This window comes from Furipterus horrens, unplaced genomic scaffold (assembly GCF_987537825.1).
Source record: "Furipterus horrens unplaced genomic scaffold, mFurHor1.1.pri manual_scaffold_2, whole genome shotgun sequence".
Taxonomy (NCBI): domain Eukaryota; kingdom Metazoa; phylum Chordata; class Mammalia; order Chiroptera; family Furipteridae; genus Furipterus; species Furipterus horrens.
In genome coordinates this window covers 211,684,085-211,704,937 of record NW_028327172.1, presented here as the reverse complement: position 1 = coordinate 211,704,937, position 20,853 = coordinate 211,684,085, and positions in this window count along the sequence as shown.

The following is a 20,853-nucleotide window of genomic DNA, read 5'->3' as shown; positions in this document are numbered from 1 at the left end:
GGGATTTTCTCATTACCTTGCTCCCTTTCTCCCTTTATTCCTTTCCCCTCCTCTCCCTCCCTTCCCCTTTCTTCCCTTCCTCTTTCCTTCCTTTCCCTTCCCCTCCTTTCTCATTATTAACTCATTTGTACATGCTGTTAGCTGTCTTTATAACCAAAACATCCTAATTAATTTTAACTGATTTGCTAGGTTTCAATACAACTTGTTAACTTTTTAATTTTAGAGTATTTCTATTTGAAGACAATCTTTATATTTATATCCTTTTTCTAAATGTCAGTTGTCAACTGATTATTGTCTAGACTCTCCCTGCAAAAAAACAATGAAGATACATGAGCAGAAACCTACTGAATGAGGCTTTCAAATATGCTAATGTTTGTCCTGATAAAAACAGACATATTCAGTTGGTGCCTACTTTCTGCCCTCTTCTCCCTGCCTGGAATGGGGGTGCAATGGCTGGAGGGCTAACAGTGCTCAGGCCACAGAGAGGATCTCATATACACAGGAGCAGGAATTGACCGGAACCTGGTGTCAAGGCGATGCCCTTCAGGAACCGCTGCTGCATTCTGAGACGACTGGAACTAACCTGTCGTTATATGAGAAAAACAACCTCCAGTTGTGAAAGCCACTGTTTACTGGCCTTTTTGATTATTTGCAGCTATTATGTCTTCTGTGATACATCGTCCAAAGGTATGCATGTAGTAAGTGGGAGAGCTGGGTTTCAAAACCGGGATTGTTGAAGCGTGTGTCCTATTACATCATGTGACGAACCATGGGCAAAGAAGAGAGCTGCATGCTTGTACGAATAGGCCCCTCATTAAGTCTTTGCTAACTGCCACACACGCTCTGTAGAGAAAAAGCAGGCTGTGTGCTTGGTTTGTGAACCAGCTTCGTTCTGCTGAAGGGCATGCAGTTCTCCGAGAAGAGCCCTGAATTCAAACACATTTTCAGCCTCTCAGAAAATGAGAGGCTTGTGGCCCCATGCAATGAGCTGATGAAATATATAATTTTTTTTTTCTTGCCCAATGATTTCCTACCTTCCCACACCAAAGAGGTCTCTTTTATTAACTCCCTGAAAAGTACAACATGTTTTGAAAGATTTTGTCAAGAAAACTGTACTGAGTAATGAATATTTGATTCACTTCCCCATTTAAATTTAATCAAATGCACATATAACCTCTAATCATAGTTCCTGATGTATATGGTCAGTGTTAATACAATGAGTTGTTTCTAATTTCAGCCAGACACAGGGTACTTTAGTTAGCCTGTAGAGACTTAAATTCTGGGAGGATTTTAAGGATAATAAATGTCCTGTGAAACCCGGACTTCCGTGGGTTTGGGGACTCTGGTGGTGGCCCTGATTGAGGTGCCTGATCTACAGTATGGTGGTCCATATTCCAGTAAGCTGGTTGGTGCCCACCATGACTAAAGGTACAGGAGCAGCTTTAGTTGGAAGATGAACTTGCTTCAGCTTCAGGTTCCTCTTGGTGCCACAGGCTGCTTCTGAGCTGGGCTGCCCCTGGCCTGCCCCTGACTGTCCTGTTCCCATCCAGCTCCTGATAGTGCCACCTCCGCCTGGTCCAAGTGGTCCCTGAACACCAACTGTGGAGTATTTTAGGAGTTCCATCCACAAGAGTCAAGGGGATCTAGAACGGGTCTTGCGTAGGTTTCCAGCCTGCCTGCTTGCTTGCCTGTAGATTGGTCTGTAGCTCTTTTTCTCCAGCCTTTATCACGCTTGGTGTATTCATCATGGATCAGTTTTGTCTGAAAAACATTGCATGAGCACCTCCCATGAGGTGGCATAGTATTAGATGCCAGGTTATAAGGAGGAATCAGACCCTGTGTTGACAGTTGCTCTCCTGAGTTGATTCTGATTGGTAATCAGTTTTTTTTTCCCTTATTTGAAACTTAACCTAAACTTCAACAGAGTTTGTGAGACACTATGTACAACAGTTAATGCAAATCTCCCCCTGTCTTCTCCTGGGGCTGGGCCACTCTGATTGGGGCCTGCTCTAGCCCACGTCCTGCCTTTCTGTTGAGAGAGGCCTTCTTGCCAAATCCTTCCTACCGGATCGAGATCCTATGTGTCTTTCTTCTCTGTGACTCTCTCCCTTTACACTATCAGCTCCGCAACGGCAGGGACTGGGTTTACTTCGGCATCCCCGGCTTCATGCCGGCGCACAGTGAATGGTAGATGCTGGTTGCTGTTTATTGAGTGGGGAGTGGAAGGGAGTGCTGCAGGCAGAGGGGACGAGAGACTGTGAGAAGGGAGAGCCAGGGACCCGGGAAGTCTGGCAGCTGAAGAGGCTGACCATGGTAAGTGCTGAGGTTACCTGGGGAGACAGAAGATGAAGCGAGGCTGTGGCCAGATGCCACCCTCACCGTCAAACCATCACTTAGACCATTGGCAGGATGAATAAAAAAGTGGTAGTTGGGGCCAGCATGGTGGGAGCAGAGGCTGAAGTGGCCGGAGGGCGTGAGCTTCAGGAGCAGAGGACGTTGGCACTGGGGCCCAGGCGGCACGGGGTGACCCAAAGCCAGCCTGAGGACCATGACTCTGAGGACTGTGCAGAACGTGTTGAGAATGGGCCCATTTCATCTGAGATGGTGATTCTCAGTCAGCTTTGCAAACACGGCATAGAGGAGCACCTTAGCTAGATTAAGTCTCCAGGACAGCTGCCTGTCCTCTCCTCCCTCCACCACCAAGGTCTCTGCATGCTTCCTGGGAGTGCTGACGGCTGTGGCTTTGCCCTGACTTCCTGCATCTTCTCAGATTGTTTCTGACTTTGGCCATGAGCTTTGTCCTTGAAAACTACCTCATCTCTCCGGTTCTGGCCTTCTGCCTGTCCTCCCTCCCCTGAGGAAACCAGATCTAAAAAGGCAGCTTCTGCAGCAATCCACCGGAGTTATCTCCCCAGCCAGAACTTTTGCTTAATTTGCTTACTGACATTTCACACTGATACGCGGAGAATCATCAGTCAAGTTTTAATGACTCACATGTTTTTGAAGAATACGTGGAGGAGGGAGGAAAAAAATAAACCAAGCAAAAATGAGAGAGGGAGAATTTTAGTTCTGTAAGCCAGGAAAGAGCCTATGAGGCTTGCTTTGATTTTGTTTGTTTTAGAAAATGACTGGAGGCCACACTGTTTGAACTTTTCCATTGTCGAGTCTGCTGAGAATTCAAGCAGGGCCGACCCCAGGAGGCTTCTCTTTCTTCAGTTCCTCAGATGGAAGGAATGAAAGTCTGCATCTTATTAAACAGGTCTGCAGGACTCGGATTGAAAGAAATGTGAAAACACAATTTTGTGTTTAATCCTGGGAAGGAAAAATAACTTCAGAGTGAGCCAGGCATAGTTTGCAACTCCTCCAGCAACTATTCAACGTGTGTGTGTGCGTGTGCATGTGTGTGTGTGATCTGCCTCACAAAACTGGTTCCAAAATTTGCACAACGAGGCACTTTTTTTTGCTACCATATATATGTACACGTTCTGCTACCAAATGACATTTCCAGAAGGAGCATACATGTTAATGGAATGGGTCCCTCCGTGGCACACTTGCTCCCACGCACCTGTGCCAGAAGAGCCCCCTAACCCCCCCACACCCCAGTCTAGCCCAGGTCAGGGCACAGCGAGGACGCCTCCCCTGGTCCCCCCACCATACAGCTTTCTCTTGCTTTTCAGAAGCCCCGTGGCCCTTACTGTCTGTGCCACTTACTCAAACACACGCTGCCCCGCCTGCCCGGGGTTCTCAGTATTTCCGGGTGGCTGCGGTGGACTCCCCGCAGTCTGTCTTTCCTTAAGCACACGCTACGCCTGCTCTTTAACTCTGTTGTGCTGTTTTAGAAACGTTCCCGAAGGCTTGCGGCATGAGGACGGGCTGACAGCACATGCACGTCATTACCAGGTGTGGCCGCTCCGGAGACCCCAGCCCGAGTCCCCCCGCAGAGGGGCCCTGAGGTCCGTACTGCGCTCCCCTTCGCGCTTGCCCGTCTCCATGTTGCGATGCCCAGCTCTCCGCCCAAGAGGGACTGCCCTGAATCTCTCCTGACGCAGGTCCGGCCCCGGTCCAGCCCTCAGTGCTCTGGAGGAGAGCCACCAAGGCTCCCTCTCATCCCCCCGCCCAGTAACGCGTCTCGCAGGCGTGAGTGGTTCCTTGCTTTGGGTGTCTTCATTTCAGAAGAGGGTCTTCCTTGACCTTTGTTTACTTAAACGGTTCTGGAACTGTTTTATCCCTAAACCAAGGCGCTGGCTTCCCTCATAGAGAAATCTGAGCTTCCACCTTGAAGAAGCAGCTTTTGAGTGTCAGGGACATGATTCCAGTTGTTGAGATTTCGAACCATGTGCACATGCAATTCTAACTAGAGCACGCAGGGCACGTGAACCGTCTTCTCCCTCCCCTGTCTCTGCACAGTCTCCTACGAGTAACGTCTGGCATTAGCATGGCACATTTGTTAACACGGATGAACCAATATGGGTGCATTTTTTAGTAACTGCATCAGTAAACTGATGCATAGTTCATATTTGGATTTCCTCTCAGTACTGTATACTTTATGGGTTTTGACCAACGTGTATTGTCAAGTACCCACCATTACGGTATCATATCACATATGATATCATCTTCATCATTATAGTATCACCATTCTAAAAATTCCTTATGGTCCACCTAGTCATACCTCTTCCCCCTCCCCTGAGTCCCTGGCATGCATCGAGCTTTCTACTGTCTCCGTAATTTTGCCTATTCTAGAATGTCACAGAGTAGAAATTATATGGTAGATAGCCTTTCCTGACTGGCTTCTATTACTTAGCAATAGGCATTTGGGTTTCCTTTATATCCTTTTTTTTTCTGGATAAATAGGGGATTTCTTTCTAGTGCTAAATAATATCTTACCATATGGCTGTACCACAGTTTATCCATCATCAAAACCTTCTAAACTCTCTTCCAAAGTGGCTATACCATTTATCATCCCCACCGGCAATGAATGAGAGTTCCCGTTGCTCCATATTCTTGCCAGCACTTGGTGTTGTCAGTGTTTTAGATTTTAACCATTCTAAGAGCTGTGGAGTAGGGTCTTATACGACTGCTCCTTGCATTTTGATTTGTGAATTGCTAAAGACACGTGCTTATTTGCTATATGTCTGTCTTTTGTGGTGAGGCCTCTGTTCAGATCTTTTGTCCATTTTTAAATTGGGTAGTTTATGTCCTCATTTTTGAGTTTTAAGTGTTCTTTATATCTTTTGGCTACAAGTCCTTTATTAGATATGAATTTTGTAAACATTTTCTCTCAGTGTATAGCTAGTTTTTAAAAATTGTCTTTATAGCATCTTTCACAGAGCAGAATTTTTAAATTGTAATAAAGTCCAACTTGTAAATTTGTTCTTTCATGGATTGTTCTATTGGTGTTAATCTTAAAAATCATTACCACACCCAACATCATCTAGCTATTCTTTTATGTTATCTTCTATAGTTTTATATTTTACACTTAGATCTATGACCTATTTTGAGTTAATTTTTTTAAAAAGGTATACGTTCTGTATCTATAATTATTTTTTGCTTCAGCATTATTTGTTGAATAGACTGCTTTTTCTCCCCTGAATTGCCTTCGCTCTTCTGTCAAAAGCTAATTGAGTATTTTTATTTGGATCTGTTTCTGGGCTGTCTATTCTATTCGGTGAATCTTCCTGCCTTTCTTCTGCTAATATCACATCTTTTGGTTACTGCAACTTTATACTAAGTCTTAAAGTCATTCCCCCAACTTTGTTATTCTTCAATATTTTGTTGGCTATTATGGGTCTTCTGGCTTTCCACATGAAGTTTAGAACCAGTTTGTTGATACCACAAAATTACTTGTTGAAATTTTGATTGGGTTGAACCTGTAAATCAAGATGAAAAGACCTGACACTTTAACAATAATGAGTTTTCCTATCTATAGACATGGAGTATCTCACCATTTATTTAGATATTTTTTTGATTTTTATGAGAGTTTTGTAGTTTTTCTCATATGGCTCTTGTACCTACTTTGTTATATTTGTACTTAAGAATTCCATATTTTTAATGTTAATATAAATGCTATTATGGTTTTAACTTTAAATTCATATTGGTCAGTCCTGATTTATAGATTTTTTTTTAATAGAAACAAATTCTAAACAAGTCAAAACAACTCCCTAACTAGTTTCAGGGCAACTTATCATCCAAAGCCTGGTTTCTGTAGTCGCCTCAGGTGTTCCTTTATCTTATGCTTGAATATTGTCTACAATGGGCAGCTCACTACCTCTCAAAGCAGCTCATTGTCTCTTAGACAGCTTTGTGTTTAGAGAGTTTTTCTTTGTCTTGTATTTCTTGTGGACGAGTTATAGTTTAATTTTAAAACAACAAAAGCCTGTGTGATCCAAGTTAACCATTTTATCTGTGCTCTTTCATCCCCTTAGGAGACATGTTAAGTCAGAGGTCTCCTGGCTGTGGTGAAGCCACGGGAAATTCTGTGCACCGTGAGACCGTGTGAGCTACGCAGTCAGACCCCGGGCTACTGACCGAGAGCTAAATGCCTGACTTCAAGTCTGGATTTGGCATTGTTTGCTGAGTAACTTTGGGCAAGCCCCATCATTCTTCAATTTCTTGATTTTTAAAAATGGGAAAATTAATACCCTCGCAGGGCTGGCATATGGAAAAATCAAGATAATGAATGTGAAAGCAGTTTTAAACCAAAGTGTTCAGTGGAGGCATTATTTTAACTTATTATTCTTCACATCATTGTCACCAACCAGATCCACAAATTAACAAATGGAACAGGAGGAAGGGCAGAGGGAAGCAAAGCTGAATGCTCATGGCAAACTTAGAGACATGATTTCCAAGCTTTGAATCTCATGGCTGAAGGAAATTGAAACGTATCTAGTTTAATGCTTTCATTTCACAGGTGAAAAAAATGGAGCCCCCCAAAAGGAAATGACTTCTCTAAGTTTATGAGCTGGGCCATTTAGCTGCTGAACTAAGAAATGATTCAGTCTGACTCTAAGACTAGTATTCTTTCTCCTAACCTACTTGACAGAAGGAGCTTCATCTTCAGACTCTGTCCTTGCTCTGCTTTCCTGCCTCTTCCTAGATCACAGAACTCATGGCTTTCCAGTCGAGGCGCTCATAGGTATTTGGGGTCTAAGATTACATACTGGGCATTTCTTCTCCAAGAAAAACAGCTGGTGGCTCATCTTCAAGGCAGGGGCCATTTTTTAGTATCAAGCAAGTCAAGGGGAGCAAAGGACCATGACTTATATGCTAGTTTCTATTGATCAAAAGAACCAAGTTCCATTTAGGTGTGAAAAGAAGGATTTCTTAGTCATTATGGTGGACCTGATAAAAGAGAAATGAATGCTTTGCAGAAATTAAACTTCAAATCTCTTGAAGATTGACAGAGAATCTTCCAAGAGGCAGAGGCCAGTATCTTCATGTAGCAAGCATTCACAAAACATCTTTTTCTACCTCTGGGATGATACTGAGTGATGGGTCACAAAAATGAGTTTGATGTGGTTTTTGAACTTGAGCTGTTCACAGTCGGAGGGGTGGACACTGCATTGCATACGCATCTACCTTCAAGAGCTGTACAACCTTAGGCTTGAGGACTCAGTTCATCATCTCTATAGTATGGACTAAATGAGTCAATATCTATAAAGTCCACAACACAGAGCACTGCACAATATAAGGAAATACACAATAGTGCCATAGCAGATGTTCAAATAGAGGCCTGAGAGGTCCTGGACTCTGGTTCTGGAACCAGACGCCATGTGGGACCACGAGCAAGTATAACAGGCACCATTGGTTGCTCTTCCTACGGACATCAATTTCATTAATTTTCCTTCCTTTTTCCTTCATGATGCTAATATATCTACTCTTCTAGGCACATAGTGCTTTGGAGGAGATTATGTTTCTTCCCCAGGCTCTAGGGTGGGTCCTGATTGGTCTAAGCTGATCAGGTCATCCCCATTTCCCTAGGTCAGTGGTTCTCAACCTGTGGGTCATGACCCCTTTGGGGGTCAAACGACCCTTTCATAGGGGTCACCTAAGACCGTTGGAAAACACACATATAATTACATGTTGTTTTTGTGATTAATCACTATGCTTCAGTTATGGTTGGGGGCCACCGCAACATGAGGGACCGTATGAAAGGGTCTCAGCATGAGGAAGGTTGAGAACCACTGCTCTAGGTAGTATGGCTTTAGGCTTGGGTACAATTCTGACAAGACATGACACGTTAATTAAGAGCCTTTCAGGAAAAGTTTGTAGCTTTTAAAATAAGATACTGCTGCAGTTTAAATTTTGTCCTCTGAAATCCTAACCTCCCCCCCATACCTGTGAATGTGACCTTATGTGGTAATAGGGACTTTGCCGATGTAATCAGGTTAAGATGAGGCCATGCTGAGCAGGGTGGACTGTAAAGCCAATGTGACTGGTGTCCTTATAAGAAGAGGAGACCCAGGGACAGACAGGGAAAACGGTCTGTCAGAGGCAGAGATTGGAGAGATGCAGCTACAAGCCAAGGACTGCTGACAACCACCAGAAGCTGGGAAGAGGTGAGAAACAAATTCTTTTCCAGAGCTTTCAGAGAGAGAATGGTCCCGCTGACACCCTGATTTCAGATATTTAAGTTTTAGGACAGTGAGAGGATATATTTGTTTCTGTTGTCTGAAGTCACCCAGTTTGTTAAAGCCGCCCCAGGAAACTAACAGAGACCCAAAGGAAAGATGTGTTCTCGGTCTCTTCCTGGGGATTATTTGGTCTGGGTGAATCGACTGAAACTTCTGTAACCTGGCTGCAGCTCCAAGGAGACCCTGCCTGAGGACTAAGGGGCTGGCAGAGTGCAAGGCTGGAAGTAACCCAGGTATGAAGTTTCTGAATCCCCCAACCCGGGAGCTGCCTCCCGCTGTCCTTCCTGTTGTGTGAGGCAATATGTTTCTCCCATTGGTTAAGCAAGAGTTGATTTGTTGTTGTTTTTGTTACTGACAGATGAAACTATCCTAAGCTGATTTAGCAAGTCATTCACACTCTCCGTCCCTCATTTCTAAAGTGACATTTCTAAGACCCCTCTTCATAGGGTTTATGTGAGAATTAAATGAGATATAGAATGATTCAGATTTTTTTTCTTTATTTTTGTTACAGTGAAGACTCATTTCAATAGATGTCAGCTACCACTATTATTCTGTATCTTCAGCCATAACATATACCATGTTTCTCTGAAAATAAGACAGTGTCTTATATTAATTTTTGCTCCTAAAGACACGCTTGGTCTTATTTTCAGGGGATGTCTTATTTTTCCATGAACAAGAATTCACATTTATTGTTGAACAGAAAAATCAACATTTATTAATATGCTGTAGTCAGGTCATCACAAACATCAGTATAACCAGCCAAACTCTGAATTCCATCAAGAATTTGGGGGGAGCTGTAGCAATGACTGTCACTAGGTCTTATTCTCAGGGGAGGCCTTATATCTCTAAGCTTGAAAAACATTGCACTAGGTCTTATTTTCGGGGAAACAGGGTAGTAAACATTCAATAACTATCTACTTTTGAATGAATGAATGAATGAAATTACTCTAATACAAGATGGGACAGGGACTTGTTAGAAGGGATGAAAAAATTCATTGGACCTGGTTCCAAATCAGGAAAGGGAGGCCACATATGGCCTGGGTGAGGTTGGCAGGGACTTGGCGCCTGTGAAGTCTGAGATTTTATGCAGAGAGCTTTGAATTAAAGAATACCTGTAGGAGTTTGCAGATAAGCTGAGGGGCAGGAGGGGGTGAGGCTCAGAGCCTGCCTTCCAAGGTCCCCTAGGGTGCGGCCCTACACCCTTACACCGTGTGCACAAGGATTAAGGCAGGAGTTGAGAGCTTTGTTAGGTCTCAGAGTTAAGGAAAAGGGTTTTCATTTTGCCTGAGGGAGAGCGGGTTTTTCCCAAAGACCTTGTTTGAAATTAAGGTCTTGGAACACTGGGTTCAATTAACTACCGGTTTAGTAACCTTGGGGAATCTAACTCGCTGAGTGATTCATTTTCCCTTACAAATTACCTCCTGTTTGCTTGCCTTCACATATTTTTTTCACCTAAGACAATTCTATACTAGGGACTGGGTCAAGATCAGCTTTCTTTTTACTGGGTGAAAGGTGGGGTCTACTGGACAGACTTGGCCTTCAAAGTCAATTTGCTGTCAGCTTGGCCTAGAATCAAGACGTGTGTGAGTGTGTGTGTGTGTGTGTGTGTGTGTACATATACATACATATGTATATACTCCTGTATGCATGCATTTATCTAAGTAACAGTTGGAAGACTGAAGTGTTCAGTTTAATATAACAAACATTAAAAACAAAAAACAAAAAAAAAACCAGACCCTGTTTTAGCCTCTATTCTGAGAATATGCAGAGTTACAGATGAATTGAACAAATTCTTCGTCCTAGTAGCTCACAGCTTAGTGGGGGCAGACTGACAGATAAATTGATAAATGCCTCAGCATTTGTAGGTGCTATAAAATGATCATCGTACCGAAGTCTACATGAAATTTGGAGAACATTGAAGGGAGACTGGAGGGTGGTTAGGGATGGGTAGAGTCAGGAGAGGCTTCATTCAGCTAAATCTTGTAGTTTGAGCAGGAGTTTGCCAGGCACAGATCTGGATAACGATACCGGGCAGCTAATTATGGCCCGACTCCATGAGGGGCCCAGAACATTTCCAGAATAAATTGGAAAAAGGTACCCATTGACTTAGGTTTCTACATGTGGTTCCTACTATGTCTGGCAGAATGTAACTCCCCCTTATTTGGTGCACAACATGAAAGACTTATTTTGAATTTAATGTGTTATAAAAATTAGGATTTCTTTTTGCTAGTTATAAACAAAATTTGTATTTCTAATATAATAACTGTTGATCCTTGAAAACAGTGTGAAGAAGTAGGGGATAAGCACACTTGGGGAGCAGATAATGGACAGGGCTTATTATTGAGAGAAAGAGAGAGACAGAGAGACAGAAGGAGACAGAGAGACAGAAGGAGACAGAGGGACAGAGGGACAGAGAGAGAGAGGAACGCTGTTGTCGTGGGAACGGGGACCAGGGGTGAGCTTGGAGAAGACCCAGTGTGGCTGAGAAAAGATTCCCAGAAGAAGAGACCTGCAGAATGGCTCTATATTTCCCCCACATGTCCCCAGCGTGTTCTTCTGAACCTCTCATACAGCACTTACATGTCTTAGCTCGCCTCAGGTCTAAGCTCCTTGAGGCCAAGATTTGCATCTTAACATCTGGGTATCTTACACATTTGAGAGGCAATATAACACGAGGTCAAAGGCAGAGGTTCTAGGTCGGGACCCTGGATACACACTGGGCTCTAGAACTAACCGGTTGTGTGATCTCAGTCAATTCCTGGCGTAATGCAATCACTCAACGCATGTCAGTACCTACTCTTTATACTTTTCCCAATACACAAGGTGGCACCTGGTATCCATCTGTGCTCAGTAAATATTTATTGAATGAATAAATAAAAAAGCAAATGAAAAGTAGTTTGTTGTGGAGTGTTTGTTGAATGAATAAATAATGTAATGGAGTTGAAAGAAACTTTGTCAAGTGGCCTGCTTTATACTGAACCAATAGCTGTTCTACAAATGTTATGCCCAAACTTCTGGGTTCCTCATCAACTCATTGTTCCCTAAGCACACCTTCCTTCAAACCACCTCCATATAAGATGATACGATGTGTACAATAGTTTGTTTTTATTTGTTTTAAGAGTGACTGCTTGATGCTAACGAGCTGCCTCAAGGTTTTGCGGATCGAAGGAGGAGGATTCCTTTACTTGCCTGTGGGTAAGGCTGGTTTCTCTCTAAGAGGTGAGCTGAGGAACCTTTGCCGCTATTACAACCCAAGAGTTTCTGAGCGTAGCAGATCCGGATGCAGTTCAGTAAGGTCCCCAGGCATCGTGGCTCACCCTGCCCTGGGCGGGGCGGTCCGCTCTCTCTCCTGTTCTCACCAAACAAGATGAGTTACACACGCTGGATGGGCAGCTGGATCCGGGGTTCTGCTGCCCCCAGGACACATCTTTCATCTTCATTGTGCTTATTCAGCTGTGGGGCTCCATCGGTATCTAGCTGATTTCTGAAGAAGTGCAAAGGCCCGTTTAAAAACAACCGAATGCTCCTTTTGAGATAGGGGCCCGATGCAGGGGGAGGAAGAGCGAAGAGGAGGAAACTTTCCATCTCGTTGCCTGATATTCTTTGCTTTGTGTGCAGTTTTCCAAAACCTCTTTCTGATCAAAGATGATAAAGCTCTTCCCCCCTTTCTAGGAAGAATGCTCTCTTTCTTTGGACAGCTTCTTAATTTGTGTTTTCTTATGGAGACAAGCCATCTAAAACCATACAGCCACAAATTCTTATCCTCTAGGGTCTGCTACCCTCTGTGAATGCAACAAGCGTGACCGAAGTGATTTCTGTGTGCCAGGCACTCAGGTAGTGGCAGCTCTGGGATAGGATTAATAGGAAAAACAACCAAAGTTACTATTGATGCAGATTTTTATCATGTGCCTACTCTGTGCCAAGCACTTAACATAGATAACTTTGTGTAATAATGATGAGCAAAATCAAGGGAAAAATTATTATTTCCTTTTTATAGAAATGTGGAAACTAACACTCCAGGAAGTGAAATTATTGGCCTTAAATCACTCAGTAAGGTATAAAGTGTAGGTGCTAAGCTTTCTGATATTGGCTGCCAGAGAGTTGTGGAGTAAAGAGGAAGGGCATACTGGGAAGAGGAACTGGTATGACAGAAAAAGGCGGCAGCAAGGCCAGGTCAAGTTCTGCAGAATTGTGTGTCGTTGTCTTTTGCATACGGAGACAGACGTTTGGATTGAAAAGTAGGCTTGCTAAAAGCAGCAAGGCTTGGAATACCAAGCTCTGCCAGTGGGATGCATTACCTTTAAAATTTTATTGTGTAATTACAGCTGACATTCTATATCGTTTTATGTTAGTTTCAGATGTACAGCAGAGTGATCAGACAACTCTATAATTTACAAAGCAGTCCCCCGAATGTAGGATTCATTCTTAAACACTTGGAGTATTGCTGTCACCAATTGTAGATGAACCCCTGACACTGAAAACAGACCCTAATAGTGTTTTTTCTTCTTTCTTTCTGGTTTTAAGTGTCTTTCAGGACATTAACAAGAGGCTGCCTTGTAGCGCTCCGTCACCAGACCAAGCCCCGTTGGCCTGGTCTCAGAAATGTGAACAGGCGCAGTTAACAGCTAAACAACCCCACGCTGACCTCCAGAGCACAGAGGAACCAAGATTCACCGAACTCAAGTGACAGCTGATGCTACTTTTACACCCCAAGTCCATTAAGAAACAGCAGCTTGTCAGTAAGGTGTGGGACCAAACTGGGACGCATGTAAGACTGACGAATCAAACTCTGCCCGGCTGGACTTTCTTTGCTCTTTCTTGCCCCTTCTACATTCCTAACCTTGGAAGTCTTACTGCTGAGACAACCCAATCAGGCCCCTGGAATTAGAATTAATAAATATGTATCACCTCTCCCTACCCTCACCGCTTAAAACTGGTCCCAAGCTTTTGTTTGGGGAGACTTATCTGAGTTTCACTGTTGGTCTCATTACGCTGGCTGGATGAGTAAATAAATCTGTTTTTCTCTGCAAAAACCTGTCACCTCAGACATTTGGCTTCTCTGTGCATGAGGTTGCATTGAACTCACTCTCTTTGTTGTATGGGTTATTATAGGTAGAACTGAGTTAATAAGGATAATCAAATAATCCGTTAGTTATTTTTATTGTTTTTCTCCATTATAATAGCAATATGTGCTCTTTATAGACATGTTGATAAATGGGAAGAAAAAAAAGAAGAACTGACCTTTAAGTCATTTCTCAAAGCAACTACTATGTAGTTGGGTTTGCTTCTTTTTGGTTGTTTTCCTTTCCTTCAAGAAATTGGTATAACCATCACGATACTGTACATAAAACTTGGTAGCACTTTCTAGCTAATATCATGGGATAACTTTTGAACATGTTAGAAAGCCCTTCAATCCATACAGTTCTGTGATTATAACCCATTAATTGGGCGGGTCACGCTTTATATAAACAAGGCCTCAGACCATGTAGGTGTTTTGTGCTTGGATGCGAATTGGTAACGTTTTGATGAGCATCTTGGTATTGCAGCTTTTATGCAAGTTAAATGGTTTCTAGAGGATGAATTTTCAGGAGTGATGCAAAATTGCAAGTCACATGTCCTTTTCCGCCCTTCCGTCATGCAGCCACCGGCAGTGCTTCTTTGGGTATCCGCAGCCATTTATATGCCTGCTGCATTTTCCTCTCGCGTCTCCTTCTCGAGTACAGCATCTCTCATAACTGCCAAGTTAACATAATGGAGATGAAACGCCTGTGCCCTGAGGGAGACTGAAAACTGCCTGGAGTATCTCGTCTTGCTGGAAAGGTAATTTTTTGGAAGCAGGAGAGGGACTCCTGCTTATTCTGCTGGATGACTTCTTAATACTATTAACCAAAAGATTCCTCTCTGCTAATGAGAACATTGCATAGCTCCTGCAGACCGTGTCTGGAGCGACCCCTGCCCCACGGAATCGGAGGTGCTGGGGACTGTTGAGGCCTTCTGTAGGCGGCCCGAGGCCCTACCTGGAGGCGTAGGAATGTGTGATCCATAATACATTGAATTGGATGACTACGCTACCAGCCTCACAGGCTCAGATATGACTAATAATTATTCTCGTTCTACAGCATGTGGTTTGTCAAACGAAGTAAACAAGGCTTCTGCCCTTTTGTTCTGTGACTCACTCCTGTGAAATATTCAGTGGGAAAGCCGAGGGGGCACCAGAAATACCAGGCGGTACTCCTCACTCTTCTCTCCCTGTTCACCCTCTTCCACTTCCCTATCCCAGCAGGTCTGCATTCCCCCAAGGGGCCTGCATTGTGCACACTTGAGAAGAAGCTGTGCTGTGTGCTGTTTAAGAATCAGACTTCGGATTTAAAATGGCAGGATCACATCCAGGCTGTCTGGTTCCCCGTATGTATGACCTTGGGCAAATGACTTGGCGTATCTGAGCTCCAGCGGCTCTCATATCTTAGGCAGAGATAAACAAATCGGTTATACAATTATGAGGGGAATTAATGGATCTGAAGTTCTTACTGCAATGCCTGGGTGCAGAGTGAGAGCGGAAGAGACGGGAACTGCTATTAAGATTAACTCCAGGCTGTCACCTGGCCATCTCTGAAGAGTGAAACAGCTGTATAATTTGGGGATCTCTTTTAAAAATTTCTGTTTTTTTTTCATCCTAAGAAACTTGCAGTCCTTTCTGCCTTGCAGTTTGGTAGGGGTTACGAAGCACAATGTGACAAAGTGGCTGGCGCAGTGTCACATTTGTCATGTTTTCCCTTTCTCTATCCGTGGCTCACTGAAGAGTGCCTTGGTCTGTGTTCAACTCCTTGAAACAGCTTTTTGAGATCCTCAGGGTGGATAGCATTGGTTCTGAAGTAGCAAACCCAGAAGAATGATTCCCAAACACTGGCTTACCCACTGGTGCCGGGTACGTCTCTGACCTGGAGATGAAAGGAGCTTCAGGGCTTTTGGAAATGACATGGGATCCTGGAGAGGGTGTGACCAGTTACAAACCTAGGGAGGAGAGATGCTGAGTGGCATAGTTCAGGGATGACATAGACAGAGCGAGGACTCGAGGGCCCACCCCTAATGCTGCAGACCCAGAAGTGTGACGGGACACCCATATGACACTAAGGAAGAGGGCCCAGGCCTCACAGAGAGACTTTGGTTTAGAAACAACAATGAGATGGCATTTCCTACAAGCTAGTGTGGAATACATTCCCATCGCGTGCACGTAGATGTGCCCAGCACCAGGCAAGGCAGAGCGTAGTCAGCAGGGCTTCACGCACGAGAGCAGGCACTGCTTTTACTCTCTCTGACGGCAAGATGGGTTTTGAGGCATAAAACTTCGTTAGGAGCATGAGCCCTGGAGTTGGCAGGAGCAGCCTCCGTCAGTTACCATCTGGAGACTCTCGGGCAAGTATTAAATCCTCCGTTTTCATTTGTGGGGTACAGATGTTGAGAGTATCTCTCATAAAATGCTGCTGGTCCTAAGAATGAACTGTTAGGACCGTGTCTAGCTTGCCTCATTGATCGATCATTGGTAGCTGTTATTAACATTAATCATGACCCTGTAGCAGTTGTTGGAGAAAGCCTTGTGCTTCCCCAATCTTTGCCCCTAACCATCAGTGGAGGAAGGTAAACATCTGAAGCCATCAATTCTACAAACATTATCCTAATTAACATCTATTCCAGAGGGTCCTGAGATGTTTTATGGCCCATTACATGGAGGCTGAGAAAAAGTCCTTTGAGAATCACCCTGCATTTTCCTGTAGATGCTCCTGAGCCTGGTTGTCATCGGCAGCCGTCCGTCTTGAGAGACGATGGTGTAGCTTCTTAAGAGTCTATCTGCACCGCCGAGAATGGCTGTGCAGTCCGACTCGGGAGTGACACGGTATCTGTCTCCTCCCGTGTTGAATTGACATCTTGTGATGACGCTGGAGTGTCCTGGTTGAAGAACACCAGAAACAGAGACAGGAGAGCAGGGCAGTTAAGGAAAACGGTACCGCAAGTGTTCTTCTGCGGTGGATTTGATAGAATGAAAATTTGGGGAAAATGGAAATATAAAAACTTCATTTATATTGCTCTTCCAAAATCTAAATTTATTTTAATCTTCTAGCCAAATAAATTAATTGTCATATAACTTGTTAACTTTTTTTCCCCCTTTGAAGATTTAAAGGCCTGGTCTGGAGCTAGAGAGGTAAACTTCTAATCCCTGGAAGACATTTTTCTTTATTGATTTTGTTCTTTGATCGAGAGTTAAAAAATAAATAGTCATTTAAAAATGACTGTTCCCAGTGAGGCTGCGTTAGATGTTGCAAACTTCCTATTTGCTTTAATTGTAACAAGTTCTTCCAGTTTAAAAGACGGACCTCAGTCTCTCCCCTCCAGTGCTCTCCAGGCTTGCTTGGGACATATGAGTGGGAGGAACCTAGTCTGCTCATTATTCTTCCTTGCCCTTTGTTTGTCTGGTCACGGTCCTCTCTGCTCCCTCAGGTAGGTGACAGGGCCCCTGGTGTGTCAGGGAGAGGAGGAGGAAGAGGGCAAGGACCAACACTGCTTACGGAGCTGGCTGCTGCTGGGGTTCCCTCTGTTAGTTGTCATTGTCTCTTTGATTCTCACCGAGGGACCTCAGGGCCGTCTCCATGGCATAATCTCCTCTCCAGGCTTCTTTCCTGGTGGCTGCCTTGTCAACTTTCTGAAGTTCCTCTTAAGGGACCTTCCAAGTGCAGGAGATCTAACTGTGGTTGAAAACTTCAGATCCCCCTTGGGAGCTCACCCAAGCCCTCCTGCTTTTCAGGGCCTCCTCTTTGGCCACCCACCCTCTTAGGTGGAGGGTGAGAAAGATAGGTCAAGGCTGTCTTCTTTAGTGTCCCCTTGACCTCTAGAAAGTTGATGCACCTTTGCCATGACACCTGAAGGAACAGGTCGCTCCACAGACACCCCTTCCCTGCCCTGCGCTCTCTCTAAAGCTCTGGTTCCCTGCTTAGGTGGGAACAGAACAGATCAACAAGGCTGCTGTCTCATCAGGTGGCCATTCAGGGAATGCGGTGTCAATAGTTCCTTCCTGCAAGTGTTCCCAGCATTTATGGGTTATTTTTTGCACAGCACTTTCTGTCTTCCATAGAACCCCTGTCTAGCCCTGGTATGTGCTGTAGCCCAGCACCCCCATGTAGGAATCAAAGCTGGCCCCTTGCCCTTCTCCTCATCTCCTTTCATAGACGGCACGGGAGGCACTGGCGGTGCTGGGCACTGGGTGAAGGCAGCAGTGCCAGCTTATCCACTTATTAGGAAGGTTTGAGAATGGGGTTTAGCTCTATCTAGTTAGAGTGGGTGGCACTTAATACCTCCGTTCACATTTTTATTTGCTAATGATGGAGTCATAGAAGAAGTTTGCTTACTTTTGATATATTTACAAAACACACGCACAAAGGCACACATAAACACACACGTACGCACACCCCGCAGGTGAGGGATTGAGGGAGAGGAGTAGGTTCTCCACCGAAATGCTCGCAGCAGCTCTCACGGGGTGGTGATTAAGACGAGGCTTTATTGTTGTTTTCTTTTCTGGGCTTTACTGCATGCTCCACATTTTCTCTGATGAAAGTGTATCAGTCTTGAAATAAGAGGAAGTACAATAAACATAATCTAAAAAATAGTTCTAAGCTGCCACATCTTTCAACAGATGGGCCAGATGCACGGGGCAGGGTCCTGGGCTTTTGGACCTCCTGGGGTGCTCTGCAGGCTCATGATTTGATGAAGCATCAGCTGCTCTGAATTCCTGCAGCACCTGCCACAACAAAAGGAGGCCCTTTGCTGAGCATACTAATGTGGTCGTACATGCCTCTGCAGAACAAAGAAACCAAAATGAGGAGGTCAGTAAGCCTCCCTTGGAGAGCATTCACCCTACCCCGGCCTGAACCCTCTGAGGGAGAGCGCAGTCCACGTGCGAGGGAAGACAGCCATGTCCAGAACGAGTTCCTGCCACCTCCCTTTGGTCCTCTTCGGTGGTCCCCTCCCTCCTTTTCCTGGTTCTCTACCTCCCACTTGGCTTTAGCTCCGATTAGGGAACATTTAGCACCTGCTCCTCTGATGATGCCTCTGCGTTCATTCTCCCATGGACCCACCTCTGCCCTTCATGTCTCAGCTGTGCCAAGAGACAGGTCGGTTCCCAGGAGGGAAAGGCTGCAGCGAATGAGCTGCCCCGCAATCCTTTTAGCTTTTCTCTGCCCACATGCTCACACTCCCTGCAGTTTTTTCAACGAGTCACAGAGTTAGCCACCATCCACCTGGTGTCACTGAGAAAAGGCAAGCTGGCGTCTATTTCTCCGTATTATAGTACCTTTTCAGAGATTAGGGGACTTCTGTCCACATTCCCCACGTGGGGAAGCTAAGGAGTGAGAGTCCCTTATCCCTCGCTCATTCTTTCCTTAGGGAAGAGGAGGGGCCAGGGCGATTGGGCCAAGCTTAGCACTCAGGTCGTGTTTGCTAGCAGAGGAGGTCACTGTGCCTTAGAGACAAGGTTCCTACCTCATGCTCCCTTGTGTTTGGGCACAGTAGTCCCTATTCCACCTTTTTCTTTAATGCGGTGACTGCCCCCTATTCGATCCTTTCTCCCAAGTGCAAATTGGTGCCCACCGAATTCTCCTTTGAGCAGAGGAGTTAAGCAGCCCCTCATTCTCACCTATGCGGCTGGCTGGCTAAATGCACCAAGAGTCTTGTTGACCAGCTATGTGTCCCCTTCTTCTCCAGTGTCCCTGTGCGTGCTCCTCTCAGGGCTCCGAACCTAGGACATGGTCCCAAATCCAGCTTTCACTAGGGTTCTACATTGGAACTGTCACAAGCCTGGAAACCCATGGACCAAGTGGTGGGTTTCCATTTTTCCATTGTTCTTAGGGTGTCAATGTCAAGTGGCAGTGAGAAGGGAGGCTGAACACACCCTGCAGAGGGTGGGGGTTGGACCGACAGTCCACGAATGAAGAACTCAGTGCCCTCCCACAGCGCGATGTTGGGGTGAGCGGCCATGTGTTCCCCTAGTCACACTCTCCCACTTATTTACATCAGGTGTTTCTGTAACAATTCAATGCTTTTGAAATAGTGTAGATGGGATTCTCACACTTTCCTTCTGGTGCAGACTCAGCCTCCTTCCCAACCAGCAGTAGGAAATTGCCCAAAGAATTATTGGTGCTTGTGTGGCTGAGCAATCACACCCCGCATTATGTTCATTCCAACTGGCCCGAAGAAGGACTGAATCATGGCCTCATTTGCAGTCACTCTGCCTGGTCTGTTCTGGTGGGAGCTGGTGGAAATGAAACCGAATGGAAAGTATAAGAACCTGTCCCTCACGTCTCCCAACTCTTTTTCCTAGGGGAAATGATTCCGAGATGTTATGTGAGCTTGGCTCCTTCCATCCCACCGTCTGATAAGAAGGGACAGGGAAGAAGAGTGCCGTATTTTTGCTTTGCCAAAATGGTAACTCTTTACCAAGGTGGATGTCACAGTTTTAGTAAAGGAGACCCTCTGGGTTCAAGGAAGGGCGAAGATTGCATAGTGGTTAGGGACGTGGGCTCTGATTCAGACAAACTAGGTTTGTCTGAACTTGATTACTTCCTAGCTGTAAAACCTTGGGCAAATGACTTTATCTTTTTGAGTATTCCTTTTTTTCAGTTGATGAGCATGATGATAAAATGAGGAATAATGGTAACCAGCTCATAGGAGCATTGTAAGCATTAAAAGAAGTAACGTGCAGAATCCTTTAGCACATGGCCTTAGGCATGGTAAGTTCTCAATGTGTTATAGTTAAAATTCTGTCTCATTATTTAATGTAAGCACATCCTGTCTCCTCAGGTGATGGGTTAAGAAGTGAGAGATGCAAGTAAAAACCACAATGAGATACCACTTTACACCTGTCAGAATGGCCATCATCAACAAATCAACAAACAACAAGTGCTGGCGAGGATGTGGAGAAACGTGAACCCTACTGCACTGTTGGTGGGAATGCAGACTGGTGCAGCCACTATGGAAAACAGTATGGAATTACCTCCAAAAACTAAAAATGGAACTGCCTTTTGAACCAGCAATTCCACTGCTAGGATTATACCCCAAAAATCCTAAAACCCTAATTCAGAAGAACTTATGCACCCCTATGTTCATAGCAGCCCTGTTTACAATAGCCAAGTGTTGGAAACAGCCTAAGTGCCCATCTGTAGATGAGTGGATCAAAAAA